Source organism: Lolium rigidum, chromosome 2, assembly GCF_022539505.1.
Source record: "Lolium rigidum isolate FL_2022 chromosome 2, APGP_CSIRO_Lrig_0.1, whole genome shotgun sequence".
In the NCBI taxonomy this organism is placed as follows: domain Eukaryota; kingdom Viridiplantae; phylum Streptophyta; class Magnoliopsida; order Poales; family Poaceae; genus Lolium; species Lolium rigidum.
The window spans coordinates 33389492-33394944 of record NC_061509.1 but is presented as its reverse complement, the minus strand read 5'-3'; positions in this window follow the sequence as shown (position 1 = coordinate 33394944).

The following is a 5453-nucleotide window of genomic DNA, read 5'->3' as shown; positions in this document are numbered from 1 at the left end:
CACTAGACGCTTCAGCCATTTCCATCCTTCAGCCTGGGTAGAATACGTAATTTGTACACGCCCATGTACATGTACAAGTAGAGTACATACATGACCCATGTGAAAGCCCTGCATGCAAAGAGAGCTAGCAAGGGATTGATCGATGTGAATGGATAGCCAACACACTTGAGTAAGAGATTAGCATAAACAGCCATAAGTACTTGTACGGCCGTCTTGTCATGTGTATTGATACGTGTATTACACACCCAAAATGCCACGTGATTTTCATTTGCTAGGTACAAAATCACGTCGAACAAATGCCCCCTCACCAAGTTGAGTTCGAGCGCGAAGCAGATCAAACTCGACTTGGTGAGAAAACAAACTTAAGCGGCGCATTTTGTTTGCAGCCTTTCTTTGCAGTTTGCTCGACTAAAACACACATGTGTCCCATTGCTAGAACATGATAATTGCCGTGAGGTCTGAGGGCACCGCCTTGGCAAGGTCTAATCCCAAATGACGATGCGCACCGAGTCAAATTCGAGCGCGAAGCTAATTGGATTCGAGTTAGGTTAATAAAAGAAGAAATAAGTGGCGCACAAAATAGAAGCATGCAGCCTGACACCATTAGTTGCCTTGACGTTGAGGGAATATTTCACCATTAGTTGCAAAGGTCTTCATCAGCTTTGCCTGGTCATCGAACACGGCGGCGCCCTGGACGACGGGTGCCGAGATCTTTTCAGTGTTCGTACAGGATTGTTCCTTCGCTGTTGAGCTCAGCACTAGCGGCTCGGCCATAGCTCCATCGGGCAAGCTCATTATTTTGGTCTGCTCCAATGTGAAGAGCCAAGGCGAGAGGAAAATCTGTGAGTATATATATTCATATATTCCATACGCGTTCTGTCCAACGATCAAGTAATCGATCAGCCGTAAGCACTGCTGTGGTGTTTGACATTATTTTGTACTTCGTGTTACTTGTTTCAGCATAAAGGCGAGAAACAGCAGATAAATACGATTAAATCTGGACACGGTTGACGAGATTATAAGTCACCTGCTCTGCGATACCATCAATATAAATACATGGCCTTCTTTTAATCCTTCACGTTGCATGCTTGAGCACCAAGTGCAAAGAATAAGAGAAGCGGGCGTGCATATGATGCACTGCCGGCCATAGAGGGCATTTCTACACATGCGCCTATCATTTTTATCCATTTGCTCAGAAGCATTTTTATATAAAGATGAGAATACCACACGCCCAGTTGATTAAGGCTGTGGGCGCAACGTCGCAAGCCAAAACGTCGCGAGGAAATTTTAGGGTCGTGCCGCGGGTGATCTACCGGCTGACCGACGCGGGCTCCATAGCCGTAACGACGTGGTCACGACCGCAGACCTCCATGCGCAGCCGCATAAACATCTTGTATAGAACAAAATTAATAGATACGCCGATAGTGTGAATTTTCCTTGAGAAGAGACCGTTATAGTCTAGTGCAGGTAAGTTCATCCGCACTTGCATTGGGCGTGAGGAGGCTTGTTGCGACCATGAAACAATCACGGTGCCAGGCAATAAGACAACCTCACATTGCCTTCATTCGACGGCGAAATACCATGCCATGTCTTGAAGAATTTTTATCAATCTAGTCGCGACCGCTTAGCAGTTGCAGTGCCAGCCGACTAGGTCGAAGGGTTTCACAGATTCACGCTGGCCGCACTGGCGCGCTACACTGCTCCCATAAACTTGGTAGAGACGCACAGACAAAGCGGTAGAAGCCCTCCGCCTTGTCGTGGTCCTATGCAAATAAGAAGCGTCGGAAAGCCATCGACTGCTCACATTTAAGTCAACAGTAGTATGCCGGGTAGCCATCGGCTATGTTGATGACCGAGGGGCGGTGTTGCCCCTGGCGTTATTGTAATTGTAGACTAGACGCTGGGGCGCCATCACCGTCATAGAAACACAGGTGTTGCCAACCCATGTGCTCATGATATCGTTGATGTAGATTATAAAGGTGCCGTGAAGTTGTCGGAGATGTCACGGCGCATGGGTATTGCTGCCCCAGGTGCGGTGGTGTAGGTTGGTGTGGATGATCGAGCGCCGAGAAGTCGTCGGTGGCGTCATGCAGCATGGGCGTTACTGCCCCAGTGTCGTGATGTAGGTCGATGTAGAAGATCAAGCGCCGACAAGTCGTTGGCGATGTCATGGTGCATGAGCGTTATTGCCCCCAGCGCCATGATGTAGGTCGATGCAGAAGGTCTGGCGCCGAGACGAAGACGGCGATGTCATGACGCATGGGCGTTACTGCCCAGTACCATGACGTAGGTCGATGTAGAAGATGGAGCGCCGAGAAGTCGTCGGCGATGTCACGGCGCATGGAAGTTGCTACCCCAGCACCATGACGTAGGTCGATGTAGAAGATGGAGCGCCGAGAAGTCGTCGGCGATGTCACGGCGCATGGAAGTTGCTGCCCCAGCACCATGACGTAGGTCGATGTAGAAGATGGAGCACCGAGAAGTCGTCAGCGATGCCACGACGCATGGAAGTTGCTGCCCCAGCACCATGACGTAGGTCGACGTAGAAGATGGAGCGCCGAGAAGTCGTCGGCGATGTCACGGCGCATGGAAGTTGCTGCCCCAGCACCATGACGTAGGTCGACGTAGAAGATCGAGCGCCGACAAGTCATCGGCGATGTCATGGCGCACAGGATTTGCTGCCCTAGTACCATGATGTAGGTTGATGTAGATATACGGATGACAGGGAGCCATCGGGCCACCTTCTGAGCATGGATGTCGCCTGCCCCAGCCGTCAATGTTTATTCGCTGTTGGCGTAAGCCATTAGACATCGTGAGGTCATAGGCGGTATCATGGACATACTGATATGGTTGTCCAGTAGCCATCTTCTTAGCGCAGGTTCAACGTGTGCGCCATGATGATTATAGCTGCACCAAGTGTGAATGCAAAGAATATGCAAGTAGGTATGTTTTGTAACATGTTTTAAAAAAAAATTCTTTAAACCATGAGGCATAGTGGTGTAATCGGAAAAGGCTACCAAAGGACTCGTCATTAGGGAAACGTCAGAGGACCATGACCGTCGCAACTCAATATTGAGTTTCCTTTAGAGAGAGAGAGAGAGTGTGTGTGTGTGTGTGTGTGTGGAGACGACATGCTTCATGGATGCTTCCGAGAGGCAGTAGAAGATCGTATTCTAGCCCATCATCGTACCGAGTGGAACCCCACAAATCAAACATGCCCCCGGACCGAGCCTCAAGAACACAAAGACTTAGGTGAGGTCAATTGGGGTAATTGGTTTTAGGACAAATGGCCGAAAATAATCCATGCCTTGGTTGAGGGGTGGTGAATGACTGCTCCTGCCTCCTTTCGAGTGGTTCCCTTAATGCCCAGGATTGCTTGACTTGCTTCTTTGAACTCCTGAAGATATTTATTCTTGTGAGAATTGCTTTGCACGATCTATTTGTACAGCCGTGGACTTTATAAGATCACTTGAACTTCTGGAGATTTTCTTTGTTCTTCTCAGGATTGCTGGAACTTCTTTGAGAATATTCTTCTATTTTGGACAGGGACCCACCTTGAGAACTTGGGAAATAGTCATTCACCTTGGTGGACTAAGAAAACCCTCTGGCATTTTATGTGGAGCTTATGGTGGCACGTCCCGGGGTTGCCAAGGGGCTACGCACCGAATCTCAACTTGTGTTGGGTCGGGCAGCGTTTTCTTGATCTTTTCCTATAGTCTTCCCTGGGACGCGAGCCTCCACGAACCTGAGACACGCCAGGAAGAATGATGAGCATGGAGTCTCAGTGTCTGAAGTGCCCAAATAGTCTTCTCCACTGCCTCCAGAAGCATCCAATTGGTATGTGTCGTGCATTATGAGTGTGAGAGCAGCTCCACTGCAGCACAGCATGTTTTGACGCCCTCTGACAAGTCCCAAGGTAGCCGATTCTTCAAACACTAGCGGGTATTTGTAGGAAAAACCATTATTTATACTTAGAAATTGCCTCGGATCATGGAAAAAGGTGGAATAATGTGATGCATGTGGTGCAAAACCAAAGTCCAACATGTGAAGGCTAAAGATTCCATAGCTCTTCTGGTAGAACCTGCGCTTGGTGAAGATATCCGCTCAGCACATCGCCATCGCATCCGAGCCCAGTAGGTCGGAGAAGACGGGCCAGAGCCCGATGAGGTCGGAGAAGACGACCCTTCGCTTCCTCATCAAAGGAGTATGCCATCCTTCCATCAATTAAAGCCGTCGTCTTCATGGGGCGGCCTAGGATAGGTTCAGTCCCGGTGTACTAGACTTCTAGTCAAGATTGACGAAGCTTGTTTTTGCCTGGAACAAGGTAATTTCCCGCTTCACAGAACTGCCCCAAGTACAACTGGGCATTATTCGGAGATCGGCGAAGCCTGCCATAAAAGGTGGACGATGACATGGTCCACCAAAGAAAGTCTTGGGGAGAGTGAAACACCTTAGACCCCTTATATAATGCATGGCACCTTATTAAATGGCCGCCGTAATTCGGAAAGAACCCATGTATCAAAACATGTTGGACATGCACCCGTGGATTCCCACCGAGAAAAAGTGATCACAGTTGGATCTTGAATTGTGAGGGAGTTATCCGGGCCATTTTGCAACATAAGGCCCCGGCTAGAATACCCAAAGATAAATAACTTCACACACCGTCTTGTATTATGGAGAAGATCATGAAGACGAATTCGACGACCATTGTTGCGCAGCAAAGATGGGAGGAGAACCACGTCCCACTGGGCGTGCCAATTTGTTTGACACGAGAAAAACGTCCGTGAAGGACAGATGCGCTACGTTGAGAGAGATGATGATAGCGTGTTTCTCTCATGCGCCGGGGTAAAATAAAGAAGTGCGGGCGTGCCAGTGTACCGTAGTACACAAGAAAAAGATAGGGAAGCATGCATTTCATTAATCTCTCTTGGAGAAATAAAGTACAAGTTCCCGAATACGGAGCGCTTCGTGGCCTGCTTGCGCGGCCAGCCTGACTATGGCGATTGCGATCTCCTGGTTCCCGGGGCCTCGGAAGGCACCCGGTTAATTACTCCCGCGGGTTACGCCGCGAGACACCTCCGATTAAGCCGTGTGGTCGTCTTTGTCATCTTCGCTTCGCGTTCTCCATGCATGATGTGGTGGTGGTGTGTGTGGGCGGCGGCAGAGCCCGTGTCCTCGTCGGTACACGCGCCGCATGTAGCATGGCCTTTGCTCCGGCCAAGCCCGCCCTCGCCGTCGCGCCTCGTCGGTCTTGACGGTGTTGATGTAGTTGGAGTTGAAGTAGCATGGGTCCGCTCAGCTGGGACTTCTTGACGACCAGCAGCCTCGTCGGGGTGCGCAAGGGGTATATCTCGCGGGAGTAAAATGATGGAGGAAACCGGCGTCGGTGTGAAAACCAACACACACACGTAAGTCGGTGTAGCCGATGTGGTCGGCGCCTCGTCCTTAGCCTG